Genomic DNA, 15,000 nt, shown 5'->3' on the forward strand with positions numbered 1-15,000 from the left:
TCATTTTAGGAAGGGAAGGAGACACTCTGATGAGATAGATTGATTTCTCAAGAGTTTCTTTTTTGTTTAAACCACCCAAAAAGTTTTTCCTCATCCAAATTCATTTTGTTCTCCACGCTGCCTTGAAGCGTGCACTCCTGATATTGAAAAAGATCCGAACACCTTTGCACAGCTTGTGAGAGTTGCACCTTTTTTTTTGCCTCCAATGAGCCGACAGCGCAGCTAATCTAGTGGTGGTGCGAGATCACCGGCCTAATGAAGTGGCCTGCAGTGGGCTGTTCATCGGGAAATCAATGGCCGCTGCATACGTTTGGTCGTGACTGTAATGACCACAGAGAGAGAGAGAGAGAGAGAGAGAGAGAGAGAGAGAGAGAGAGAGAGAGAGAGAGAGAGAGAGAGAGAGAGAGAGAGAGAGACCAACACTGAGTAATGAGCTAACAAGAGTGAGTGGGAGGGGGTCCGCTTATTAAAGGGTCACGTTGAATCACTTTGACCGAAGTGTCAACTGTCGTGGAAGGAACCCGCAGGCCTGCTACAGCTTCAGGATCACAAAGCCAAATATATATATATATATATATATATATATATATATATATATATATATATATATATATATATATATAAAATATTAAACAGTGATTGAGCTTGAAATGAGGAGAATTTGTTCAAGGTAATAAACCGACGTGCATCCAGTGTCCCTCCATTTGGTCTGCTGTGCGGCAGGCTGAGGCAGCCAGCAGAGTGCTGTCCATCAGTGTATGAGGCTCCGTGTGTGGGAGATGGAGAGAGCAGGGGGGTTGGGGGGAGGGAGGTTAGAGGGAAACAGGGTAGATTAAGATCACCTTTCCATTCGCTGCGCTTCGAAATGAAATGGCCATCCCAGGTGTGTGGGGGAGTTAGATGGGGAGGAGGAGGAGGAGGAGGAGGAGGAGGAGGGCAGTGGAGTGTTGAGGCATCTCATTTCTCTCTCGCTACTATACCCGCCCTCCCGTCCCCCATCGAAATCCCTCGAATGAAAAAAAAAAGAAAAAAGAAAAAAGGCAAAGGGAGCAGGTGAAGATTGAGGCCAGTCCGAGCAGCAGCAGAAGAAAAAATAGAAATAGATAAATATATAAATATATATATTTTATTTTATTCTAGTTGTGCTTTATTAATTTGTTATGCATTTCAAAGTGTGAACTGAGACTGCCACAGCATCCATGACCTCAGGTCCACCATATCTCCAAGTTTGCTGATGGCCTCGTGCTGATGGAGGCGATAGCGACTCGCTGGAGTGGAAGGATAAAGCCCAACCCTGAACAGAGCAGCCGGATCAATTAGAGGTGGCAAACGACTGAAACTCTGAGACCAAAACGTTGACCTCGTACACCGGTGACATCATCCTCGCCTTCGTGTGCAGCTGTCCACACACCGTATGAACCCAACATATTTCACGAGGGAAACGTGTGTAAAAAAAATAAATAAAGAATTGCAACAAAACCAGTCGGCGGGAGCGGGGTTTCAGCTTTATCACGCCTGTGCTGTGACTTCTCGTTCTCTCTGCAGCGCCTGCAAGTTGTGAAGACAGACACTGCTTTGCTCGCACAGCGCCGGGGGAAGACATTTTCTGTGAGAGCGAGAGAGTTAAGCTCAAGCAAACTTGTGAAAAAAAAAAAGACTTAGTATCAGGCTGTGTGTACAATCTCCGCTTTTACTCTCATCTCCCCTCTTGCACACACTCGAACGCCACACACGCCCCCCAGAATAACGCACTGTAACAGACGGACTATGCTTTGTTTCCAATGCTTTGTTTCGAGCGCCCAGAGCTACCGGGTGCATCTGTGTCACAGAGGCCGGACCTGCCGACGCCACGGGGGCCGGGATGGGAGAGAAGGCGATGGAAGGGAGAAAGGGAGAAAGAGGGAGGGGGGCAGTGAATTATGGGTGAAACTTGAGGAAGTGTTGAGGAAGGTGATAGCAAAGAGAAGTGGGTGAGGGTGGGGGCTGGTTGGAGTCGCTGGCAGGAGCAGTGGTTAGGGAAGCGAGCGAGGGGAGTTGAAGAGGTTGAGGGGGGGAGGGAGGGAGAGGGGAGGGGCGGGAGTCAGAGAAGCGAGAGAGGGTAGAGAGGGGATATGGACTGGAGCCAAGGCCCGGTGGAGCGCAAAGCACACGGTGCAAGAATGCCAACAGACCCCCGCCCAACCCCCCACCCGGTCCTCTCCCAAAGAGAGGGGAGGAAGAAGAAGAAGAAGAGAGAAAAAAAGGAAACGCAAGGGAAGGAAACAGCGAAGGAAAACAATTTTGCAAATGATAGAACAAATGAGTATCTAGGGCTTGAAGTGCAAAGGCACCAAAAGGGGCGGAGCTGTGAGGAGCCGTGAGATGAGCATTTCTTGTGTTTTGCCCCATTGTTGTGTGAGCCGCTGGCCTCTTTGCTCACTTCCCTCTTCTTCCCCCGCCCCCCCCTCAACGTGACACATTGGCCTGATAAGCAGCCCTCCGGCCGCTGGCTTCAGCCAGCACACACTCCTCTACTTCCTCCCTCTGTGCAGACACTTTTTTTCAGAAAAAAGTGGCCACCATGTTCACGACCATGCGAAAAGAACGCATGCCTGAAGATGGAAAAAAAAAGAAGAATTGTTTTAGCGGCCCTTTGCAGAGTCTGGAAAATAAATGGGTCTAATATATAAATGTGTGTGTTAGGGAATGAAACATTCCTGCCTTTGTAGACACAATAGAGCCACAGCTGAATCACAGCTGATTTTCTAACCTCAGTCTGCTTCACGTTAAGCTGCGTCTGCTCATGACCTCATCTCGTTGGCCTCATTCCGGTCCTGGGAGCCCATTCACACGGTTCCCTGCAGAGTTAACGCTGAAAGAGTGGCTGCGCCCAGGCAAGTAACAGCGGTTTGAGTGGTCGAACGATTCGAGGAGACTTGGAACCTTCAAACCCCCACACAGAGTTCAGTGCTGCCCTACGAAGCCAGAACGCATACACAACTATTCAGAATGAGACGTTTTGACATCTGTTTCACTGTGTGGAAGACATGATGTCATAGAAATGTGTAGTATGAATAAAGTATAGGGAGGGAAACAGAAAAACTAGCTATGAAACTATTTTTTAACTGTTTTCTGCAATAATAAAAACAAATCTATTTTGATATTTCAACATTATAAATTGATTATTTCTGTTATACCGCATAATTGAGGTAGAGGAGAAATGGAATCATAAAAAAAAAGAAAAAAAGAAATGAAAGCTACATGTCATAGAAGGTATTTGGATCATCATCATCATAATCATGATTATCATCATCATCATCTCCATCATAACACCTTCAAACTTCAAGCCCTTCTTATTGTCAGATGTCACCGCTGTCGGCAGAGTGCTGTAAATGCTTTTCAAAACCTCCTCATGAGATCTAATGCGGAGTCCCTCCTCAAGATGAGCGAGTGGAAAACTCAGAGTGAAGAAGCTCCCACGCTGTGTTCCCTTCTCTGTTCAGATGAACTCTCAGATTACCTAAATGGGAGTGCTTACTTGCCTTAATGTGTGGAGCGGCAATTTAGTAAGACACATAGAGTTGCGCGCTCAAGAGAGACGGATCAAAGTCTCTCAAAACAAAACTACATTTCCTACAATGCAACAGATGCTTTTCCCCCCTCTTTTTTTTCATTAGACCGTCCCAGACAGATAAATGTTCACATCTTTCAAACTGATGTCCCACATTTGTTACACAGACATATTATTTACACATAACTCCCTCCAGAGCCGGGAAAAACGTCGTCTCTGTGAACTCTGAGATTAATGAATCTGTCGGCAACTGGACCAGATTTTGGCATCGCAATCGTTCTGGATCCCGTCGGTTGTCTATGTGGTATTGACCAATCACGTTGGAGCAGGCTTTGGTTGAATGCATGAACTTTCCTTGAGGGACGCAGAAGAAGCTGAACGCTTTGGCCGAGATGCAGTGTGAGGAACCTAGCGATGATTTAGTTCGTCATCACCCCAACAATCCGGTCGTACGCGTCGTTTCTTACCTACAAACTCAAATGTCGTAGACGAGGAGCAGCGCGCGGAAGAGGAAGTCTGGCTTAAAAAGTAATAGCCCGTTATTTGTCATCTGACCGTCAGCTGGTGGGTTCTGAGATGGCAGAAGAGCCATAACTGGCCTATATGTCTAAAAAAAAAAAGAAAGATGGAGTTTACCTTTAAAGACCTCCCAACCCTGAACAGCGGCCACCAGGTAAACAGTGACACCATTTAGTTTCCTGTGTGTTTTCTGTCTCAGACTTCAACTCCTGAATGTACTGCGATGGACATGGTCTGGGTTTTTTTTCTTCATCTTCTTCCTCTTCTTCTTCTCGTCGGTCCTGGCACTCTGTGAATGGTCTCAGAATTTCCATTTCATAAGCCGTGTTTTCCTTGGCAGGAGCAGCGAGCGGAGTCTTTTGGGTGCTTCTGGGACATTTCTGAACGCGGCTCAAGAGAGCAGAGTGCTGCAGCCTCGGCGCTCGCCGAAGCGCGGACTTCACTAAACCCCCCGACAAGCATACAATGGCATCAAACCGCAGTTTACATGCACTACCCCTTTAGGGTTAAAAACCCCTTAGAGATGCACTCAGCTGATGCACTTTACCTCAAAACACCCTGTCCTGTTTCCCCCTGGGAACAGCTTTCTTCATGAAAACAGTTATTATTAGACGGAGCACACTGCTCGTGCACTAGATGTTTTCATCTCTTGGACATACTGCCAAAGTCTGGGAGCTTATCAGGTTCCATCAATTTGGACTGAACGTCGTCCTCTGCCTGCCTGACGCTGCGCAGGCGTCGCCTGTCGTTTGGATTTGATGTGGCGCACATGAATGACCTCACTCTAGACAACTCAAGACCCACCTCTTGGTTCCCTCTCCTTACGTCACAAGAAACTGGGAAGCACGATAAAACACTTACCAGAGAGGGATTTGATTTAAAGAGCCCGTCAACAAAGTATGCTAAGACTTGGCAAAAATAGTGGTGAAAAAAATATTAAAAGGGTCACGGACTGAGACAGCTCCAAAAGATGCACATTAAACCATTGTGCACATGCAGGCTGAACGGAGGAGTATTGATCGCGTTGAACCGTCTGTCAGAATACAAATCAAGCTCCCACTGTGGGGAAAACTAGCTTTGAGTGAAAAACATTTAATAAAAAAACGCACACGCAGATTAGAAGAAAAGAAACAGGCCCAGTGTGGAAGTCTCCAACGACAACACACCTTCCTTCATAGGTTGAGGTGATCTATTTCATGGTGGACAGCAAGTCAAAAGGTGCCATGTTAAGTTCAAGCTCCTGGGCTCCGTTTGCTGTTTGATTAAAACGCACTGAACTCATGTTCCTGAGCTCAGCAACTGGGAGGAAACCAGCAGCATTTAAAACAGAGTTGATAAGCATCCAGACGCACAGAATACACACACACATACACACACAGTCACACACACACGTATACGCAAACACCACACATTTGCACAACACTAAGGGCCGCGGAAGTTCCCATATTCTTGTGGATTGCCCTTGGGTCCTTGCTATTTCTGCCAGGGGCAGGAGGATCCTGTGTCAGTAATCCTGTCGGGATGAGGGGGATGAGGTTGCCGGATGCAGCTCATGTCCACTGCCTTCACTACCACACACACATGCATGCGCGCACACACACACACACACACACGTATACACATGTACATGAATTGTAGGAGGCTGAGAGGACAGTACATACAGCGCCTCTGCTGTGTCAGTATGTTTACAAAACCATTTTTTAATAAAGGTACTCAAACAGTGGGCGGAAACGCCGATAAAGATGCCGAACAATCTCACGTATACATATTGTCACAAGCACTCACTTTATAGAGCCGAGCAGATGCCAGTTAAATAGAAGTTATGTCAATATAATAACACTTCAACCAGGTATGTCTCTACTGACTCTTTAAAATGTCAAACGCTCGGTCGGATAAAAGAATAAAAAAAAATCACCTTGAATTTTTCTATTAGCCTGTATAAAATATAGTTTTTCTCAATAGGTCAAAGAGGAAATCTTTTGTGATTTTTCTTCTTTTTTTTAAAGCTTTTCTCAAAAGCTCCCCCACCTCCGCTAAGACCACCTCCGTCCTTTTTTCTAAGGCCTTGTGAAACTGTGGGAAATGAAGAAGCTGCTTATTCTGAGAGGAAACACTCAAAGCGAAAAAGAAGAATCAGACGCTGTCTGGTTTGTCTGTCTGTGTCTGTGTGTCAAACCAACTTCTTACAGCGCTGACTTCCTGAGTCCTAGCTCCGCTCTGCAATCTGGCGACACAGCGCACACACACAGCACACACACACACACACATGCACGCACACACACACACCTTGTGACCTCTGCCTGCAACCGCAGTGAACCATATTTATCCTCGATTAACAGACAGACGCACACAAACACACAACCGTGTCTCTCAATGTTTCAGCTCTGCTCGTAAAAGAAGAATATAGATGCCCATTCAACACAAACAGCCACCCACACACACCTACAGTGTGCGCACACACTCTAACAAGACACACACACACACACACACACCCTCCTCCACAGTGCTCCACAGAGAGGTAAACAGAAGAGTCTGACATCCTCTTGCATCATGTTGCCTCAAATGCGGCAGAGAAACAGCTAAACAAGCTGTGACCGTGACGGCTCTAAAGTGAGGTGGCATTACCCGAGCAGGCTTCCACTTAGAAGTCAAAGCAATTTGTGACACAATCCTAGACCGGTTTATGACCAATTGAAGATAATTTTTCATGTCATGGAATCAGAAGGAGAGACTTAAATATTCCGCGCGAGGGCTGGATTCGGTTCGGTGCCACACAAACCGCAAACAAATGCCATGAAGCGGCTCCTTAGAGTGCCGATAACGCCACGAGGTCGCCTCGCCTCCGTGTAAATCGGCTGACCCCTCTCTGGAACACACACACGCATTCACACACACACACACACGCGCACACACACACCTCTGTAAATGCAGTAGGGTCAGTGGCTGTGCGTCTAAAATAGCCTCTGACACAAAAACCTCACTTGGACCAATTGGGGGTGGGGGGGTGGAGCCGAGCGAAGCAGGATGATCGCCCGTTGGTGGATGCGGTGCTTTCAGGGAGACACTGCGATATTCTCTGCATGTTTATAGCGAAATGTACAGTACGAACTGCAGGGAGACAGAGAGAGGAGAGGCAGACTCCGGTGAATCATTACAAAAAGAAAAAGGAGAAAGAAAATGCCCTCAGTGACTCTGTTCGAGTCCCCTTGTTTACTTTCAGTGCACAGGTTGAGGTGACCATGCTGCAGCGCTTAATGATCGTCTGAAACTGACAGAGGTGCATTGTGGGCACGGCCCCAGAAAGAATTCACAATAACACAACAGAATAGGATAGAACAAAACAAAAAACGGTGAATAATCCCTCAGGTGAGGAATCCACACAAAAAAAAGAAAATGCTGTTGAAATGTTGAAAGCCCACATTAAGAATAGAAGCCCACGAGATGACGGTGAAGGTGTAGCGAGGTGGAGGCCCGCCGTTGCCCCGCTCGCTCTAAGGTCATTGCTGCCATTCAGCGAGCAGCGGAGGGTCAGAGGGGAAACCCGCTCTCGGCTCTGGTCCGAACTGGTCAGAGGTGGGATGCATTAGATTAGCCGTCCACACAATAACCTGCATCCTTCCAACCCACCCACATATACTCTCTCTCTGTCTCGCTCTTCCTGCCTTCCCCGAGGGGAGGCCAGTACACTCCAGCCCTAATGGGGGATTCTTGGGAGTAGGCTACTGCCTTTTATCCCCCCAGGCTTCGACATTGTATGTGTATGCGTGTGTGTGCGCGCTAGTGTTACAACATGTATGTCTGAATGTGTGTGTGTGTGTCTGTGTGTGTTTGTGAGCGCCCCCCCCCCCCCTCCCTCGCCTCCCTCGCCCCCAACATATGCACTGTGTGCATATACACTCACAATGGCCTAGCCTACTGAATGCATCGCAGCACATGTGCACTCACATGCACTCTCAAAGCTCGACCTAGATGTTTTACAATAGTGATACACAATGAGCGTGCTGAGGCACCGACACACTGACTCATCTATATCAACACTGCGTGCAAGTTGCATCGGAACACATGGCACTTAAACATACTTAAACACACACTTTTCTTTTTTCTGCTTTTTGCATTTCTTGCTCTGCCATTTTTTTTTCTCACTCGTTATCCGCACAAAAAAAGGCAGTATGTATGCACACACAAACACACGTGCCTTTGACGTTACACGCTCTTGCGGGGGTCCTCTTGGTGCAGCGGCGCGATGTGCCCACCTTAACACAACCTGACATAATCGAACGACCAATAACAGGGCGATCCAAACCTTCTGACCCGCTGGTGCTTTTTTTTTTTTTTGTTTTGTTGTTGTTGCATCAAACGCCTGCGCGGTTATTCTCGCTCACCGAGTTTTTCCCCCTCGGTTTGACCCAATGCAGCTCTCCAGCTCTCACTCAATAAAAGCCGGCAGCTGTGTTTACCTCCATTACTCATGCGCTCACGCCTTCACCTCCATCAATTTTTACCCTCCCCTTGCTGGACCGATATCCGCGGCGTGCTGATACCTGGTCGCGGCAGCTAATTGAGAGGAGTTATGGTCCACGGCTCGGACTGACATTTCTACGGCCAAAGGAGTCTGTGGAATGCCACGCACCACCACCCCCACCCTTACCAAAATGGATTCCACATGTTGTTTGCGTATTTTCCTTGACATGCAGTATAACTGGAAACAAAGTGCGCTGCAGCATCCTTCACGCAGGTCTGCTGAAACCATCTGTGCTGAAGCTGGAGAGGTTGCGGCTCCCCAAAGGTTCTGCAACTCTTCATGTAAAACCAGCTGAAGGGTCCAAACCCTCTGAAAATGCTGACTCTGAACGCTCTTCCATCCTCTTGTCTAGGCTTCCTTCCATTTCTCCTTCCTGCTGTCCACCAGTCGTATTCGGCTAAAGGGGGAAACGCACTCTTGGCCATTGACATACCTTTCCCTCCTTGCCGTGGAAACACGTCGCGCAACCTTAAAATCAGAGTTTGTGTTGGGGGAGGACGGGGGGCGGTGGGTGGGGTCTGGTAAATTAGTCACTTCCAGTAAGCACTGAGTGTGCTGCTCTAGAGATGGTGTCATTGGAGAAAAAGAAAAAAAACTTGGATCGCTGAGCTGGTCAGGCAACATCATCTTGCCTCCCTTTGTTGGCAATTTTTCTTGCGATGGAAAGACAAGCTTGGTTGCTCTCCAGAGGGTTTTCACTGTGGAAGGAACTCAACAGAGCAACGCAGCAGAAACTCTGAATACTCACGCTGACGTTTGACAAGCGGAAATCGCCCGTTTTACATCGTAGTTCCCTCTAGGTCCCTCTGTCTGGGTTCACTTTTTGGACTAGGAGTCTCGGATTCCCTGTTGTGCAACACTCCCCCCCTCTCCCCCCGCTCCCGCCCCCCTCTCTCTCTCTCTCTCTCTCTGTCACACACACACACGTGCACGCTCCAGCACTCCATGTACAACCTCAACTGAAATTTTGGTAAACAAACGTGGGCTGGACACCGGCGGGTCGAAGGTTGAATCCACAAGGGAGATAGCGGAGGGAGAGAACATTTTGTCATCTTCTGACATGGTGAAATAACAGCACCCCAGGGTGAGGACGGCCAACAGCCGTCGCCTACGAATGCCGGAAGTCCAACGTGAGGAACTGCCGACGTGCCGTTCAGAAGGGAAATGGCAAAACCAATACCTGCAAAACTTTTAACCCACTGGACAGGTATGCGTACTGTACTGCGTACATCCATCGCCCGCCTCTTTGGCTGCCGCCTGCCTCACACGTTGCATTTGCGTGCGCTAGTCTATTGTAAGAGCTGTGCGTGGGTCGTTGTGTACATGTTTTTGTGCATGAGGTTTACCGTGGCTGACAATTCCAGGGTTTGACGTAACACTGTGGCGCTGCACCTCGAGCACAACCGACCTCCGTGACCCGCCTCGCTCCCTTTGTGGCTTCACAGCAGCAGAGCCCGAACGAGTCCAGCTGCACAGCGCACTGCAGTCTATCTGCAATCAATGACGATACACTCCATAACACCCACATGGATCCGTGGTACAGCAGTCAGTCAATACGGCAGCGGTTAACCCAGCCGATTAGGTGGGTGGGGGCTGGGGACGCTCACCGTCTCCCCGGATGAGACGGTGAGCGTACGCGTTCCCTTCAGGGGACTGCACGTTCGAGAGCACAGCGCTGCTGCCCTTCCTGAAAGATTTCGTCTGTCAACGCGCGTCCAATTTGTGCGTTGGTGATCTGTGGCGGACAGATGATGCCTTTGGTAGAAGAAGGGGGAGGGGGGGGGGGTCCCGCCGCGCAATTAAGTGTGCCGGGCGCAGCGGCGATGATGGACAGATAGAGTCTATCTGTTGGTGATTGGCTTTTTAATTGAGAACCCCCCCCACCCCCACCACACCTCCCACACCCTCCACCCCACTCCCACCTGCACCGATTTCTATCGTAAGCTCTTGGCTGAGGTGGGGGGTTGAGCCATTGAAGGAATCAGAGTGACAGTGGAGCAGCTTGATGCTGCTGCTGCGGGGGGACAACCCGGTACCAAGTCTTATTGTTCGTGATCATACCTGTACAGTTGTATTTACAAGCATATGTACGGCATTAGAAAGCAGCTGTTAGACGTTATCATCTCAAAGTGAAGCTCTTGATTGGGTGCTGGGAGAGCATGTGGGGAGAGAGAGAGAGAGAGCGGCAAACACACAGAATGCATCACTGCCTCCTAACAAGGAAAACAACAGCATCCTTCAGCAAATACTCAAGAACTTTCTCCAATTCCAAACCAATTCGGTTTTGTGGCTAAACCTGACCTGATCTCAATAATAGCGTTAAGATGTCTCGATATCGACATGTCGATGAGGATATCAGATCCAAAGTATGTCAAAAGAGGTAAATTGGCAAAATGGTTTAGGTTTTTTTTTTTTTAAATTTTTTGCTAGAGATGCCAACGGAAACATTTGAAGAGGACACAACAACAAGACAGCAGCTAGGTAGGAGTGGAAATTACAAATCACTGATTCAAGTGACCCAGTTAGCATTATTTTGCTGAATTTTAGAAAACACATTGGTAAGTGAACGCATCACAGGTCATGCTGCTACAGCTTTCAGCTCACTGGTACATACAGTCTGTTGCTAGTTCAAGCCAGGCAGCGACCTGCACGTCTGAAAAGGGAAGCCAAGTCGCAAGCGTCTTAACACTTGCATTCTCTCTCCCCGCCATCAGGGGGCGACTCCTTCAACTACAAAAATACGTCTGACAGTGTAGAAGTCTATGGGAAAATGACTCTCCTTCTCTCTTGATTTATTCCCTCAGTAAACATTGTAAACATGGGTTCATGGTCTTAATCTCTAGTTTAAGGTTAATTTTGTATTTAAAGTCAAATAGACCATAAAGCAGAGTATGCTTTAGGGCGGGACTACAAGGTGATTGACAGGTTGCTATCACAGCGTTGTCCGGTCTGGGAGTTGTTTGTGTTTCACTCTTGGAACTTTAAGCCTTTCACAGTGTACTTTCAGTTCATTAAAGGGCATCAGTTCATTATTTTTATATACAGGTTCAAGCATTTATTTTAGTAGTAAACAGTTTTTATGAATAATAGTCCTCCAGCTACCTATTTTCGAGTCATGACATAAATATTGTTTCCATGGCCGACAAAAGTCGCGTATTTGTAACGTGACAACGTCGCCGTTAAAGATTTGTTCGTACAGGTACGGGCCGCCGCTAGTGGCAGCAAACACCATCTGAATCTGACCGCGACGCCTCCACACAACGCGCCGATATACACCGACATACGCCGACATGCACTTTAATGTCAGAGCCGCGACGCTGAACCACGAGATCGCAGAAACAGCCCGCAAAATTAGAATTAGACCACTTCGTCAGGTGACGCCACCCGGTCTCGCCCCGTTTCGGAGCCCCGATGCCACTGTCCCTCGCTGCTCACGCTCACAGAGTCTTCTCCGCATGTGTGGTAATGTCAGCCTGCTTATTCATGCACAGGGAGAGAGCCCTTTGTAAATGGATTTAAGTGAGAGTTTAAATGGGCTCTAATCTCACTCGCTGAACATCCGTGAGCTGCAGGGGGTCTCATCTCCACACACACACATGACCAAACCCCCACTGGATGAGACCCCTACTTAAATGCACACACACACACACACACACACACACACACACACACTCTCTCTCTCTCTCTCTCTCTGTCACACAGTTAAAGGCAAGGTTGGGCCTCTCCGCAACGCGGGGGTAAAGTCACAGAGGTCAGTGCTCAGTTTCCACATCAAACCCAGGAGCAGAGGCCAGAGTCTCACCCCCCTCGCCCCTCCTCCCCTCTCTCCTGCTCTCTCCCCTCAGCACACACACACACACACACACACACACACACACCCTCTCCCTCCCTCCTTCCATCCCTCCCCTTGCTGGATGAACAAATGCCTTTGCTGTCAGCTCTGCCCTGGTCCCCTGTAATTGAAAATAACAGCCAAGGGCCAGCCCCCCGGCCGCTCTCCCCAACCTGGTGGCTCCCCTGCCTCTCTGACAGCCACCCATCAATACCAATGACTATTACCCGGGAAGTGAGAGCGCTGTCGATGACATCCAAGACACCACCCCTGCAACACTCCCACACACACACACGCACGCACAAATACACACACACACACACACACACACACACACACACACACACACACACACACACACCCCCAGTGTCCTTTCTCCGCTACCCGAGCCTCCTAATGTTTAACCCGTTACTAACAGCCTTGTCTCTAAGCTGCTACAGTATCGGCAACGGTGGGCAAACAAGCCTGTCTCTCTCTCTCTCTCTTCCTCTCTCTCTGTCTCTCTTTCACACACAGACACACACACGTACCACAATGCTTTACACAAATGCACACCCACACACACACACACACACACACACACACAACTCTCGCAAGGCATGCATATGAAACTCTGACAAGCAGCAAACTTTTCTTTCTTTTTTGCTTTCACAGCGAGAAGTGTTGAGAGTTTGGTGCCGTCTCACTGCACTCCTCTTGTATCCCCACCACACACACACACAGACACACACACACACACACACCACCACTAAGACACTCGAGTCAGTACCATTCTACACCGCCGCCACTCTGCTCGGGCTGATATGTTCAGAAGTTTCTCTCGAGGTCGAATAAGTGAGCCGAGGGCTTCGGTTGGGGGTCAGGATGCCGTGCGTTCGCGCTTGTGTCATGACAGCTTATTACACATTCACGTTGGGAAAATGTGTATTTCAGGTCCAGTCAGCACCATGCCAGGGTCTCTTGTTTCCTCCACCTCACACCCAACCCCCAAACACACACACACTGACAGGCACAAAACACAATGCCATAGGTGATCTGAGCTGTCACGTCTGCTTTGACAGGGAAATGACAGCTGAACGAGACGCACTGAACAACAAGCACAAAGCCCAGCGACATGACACACACAGCACACACACACACATACACACACACACGCACACAACACACAGCCAGCCAGCATGGGAACAGGACAGAAAAGAAATGCACAGACCTTGTCAGAAGCTGCAGAGCCGGTGGAGACTGTTTTCCCTTCCTACAATCCTCTGTCTCCTCTCCTCCTCTCCTCTCACTCCGCGCGCGTGTAGGTGTGCGTGTGTGCCTGTGTGTGTGTGTGTGCGTGTGTATGTGTGTGTGTGTGTGTGTGTGTGTGTGACAGTGAGTGAGTGTGAGTGCATGTGAGTGAGCAGCTCCCTCCCCTTCTGCCTCTCAGCTGCTCGGCTCAGGCAGTTCTCAGGAAATGAATGGGAGCGCACAGAGAACTGTTGTACTTGCAAACGACTTACCCCGAGTCACATGATCCGCTAAATGTAGGGTGGGCCGGTGGGTGGAGGCTTCATAAGCGAAGGGGAAGACAATATACTCTAAGCTTTAACAGCATGCATCGAATTACACGGGGGCCACTCCGGGGAGGTTTCCGACGCGTCCGCTCTCTGCCAGCCCGTGCTCCTCACTCCCTCTGCCCTGCCGGAGCGGCGGAGAGCCCCGGGTGAGGAGGAGGAGGGAGGAGGGAGGAGGGAGGAGGGGGAGGAGGGGGGGGGGGGGTGGGGGCCGCGCACCGGCCGGAGCGCCTCCCCGTTTAAAGGGGACGGGGAGGAAGGTGGAGGCGGACGGGAAAGAAAAGGTGTGGTGGAGGCGGAGGGCAAGTTCATTATTGTAACTGTTTGGTTTATAAAGTACAAGTTTAGAGTCTTTTTTTTTTTTTTTTCGCGAATAGGAATTGTAAATGTTATGGCAATCGTAAATACAATCTAATTGGATCCAATATTTTGCTGAAAGCATTTTTAATTGACTTTGGGTCTTCATTGTGGATCAGAAAGTTAGTTGGATTAGTTCATTTAATTAGTTAATTCAAGTTGCCCCAAATGTGAGTCATTTAGGAAACTGGATTTGAAGAAGAAGAAAAAATGTAATTTATTGACGTAGGTCTGTTGGACTGCTTATCATTCAACAATAAGAACAGGCTTATTGTTACATATTGAAGTATTTAACAAAAAGAGGTTTTTGATATCTAGAGAAAAAGCATTGGATTGTAATACATCTATATTTTAATCATTAGTAAGTAATGGTATAGGTATTTTTCTTACACCTGTGTTTCCAAAGATCATAGCTTTGACCTCGAGAAAAATACAATTCACAAATTATGTACTATCCATACACTACCAATTATAAGTATTACATTAATTATCAAAATTAATTAAGTGATTAATTGATTAATCGCCTGCTCAATAAAATGTCAGGAAATAGTTCAAAAATTGTTGGTTTATTAAATTGGCTTGATATTGATGGCGATGATTCTTCAGTCAGTTAAAAGATAGACATTGAAATTAAGATATTCAATTAACTTTTATAGAAATCTGT

At 48.2% G+C, this 15,000-nt stretch overlaps 1 protein-coding gene across 3 annotated transcripts in view; it reads right to left on the reverse strand.

Moving 5' to 3' along the window:
- klf12b (Kruppel like factor 12b) overlaps positions 1–14,081 on the reverse strand; it is a 37,273-nt gene extending 23,192 nt beyond the window's left edge. Inside the window, exon 1 of one of the 3 annotated variants that reach the window (XM_068573191.1) lies at positions 13,926–14,081. The gene's annotated coding sequence lies outside the window, so the exon portion shown is untranslated. The other 2 variants (XM_068573190.1, XM_068573192.1) reach the window with 2 other exon arrangements.
- Between the last annotated feature and the right edge of the window lie 919 nt (positions 14,082–15,000).

This window comes from Clinocottus analis, unplaced genomic scaffold, assembly GCF_023055335.1.
Source record: "Clinocottus analis isolate CAN_PGR_092001 unplaced genomic scaffold, fCliAna1.0.p SCAF_12, whole genome shotgun sequence".
NCBI lineage: Eukaryota > Metazoa > Chordata > Actinopteri > Perciformes > Cottidae > Clinocottus > Clinocottus analis.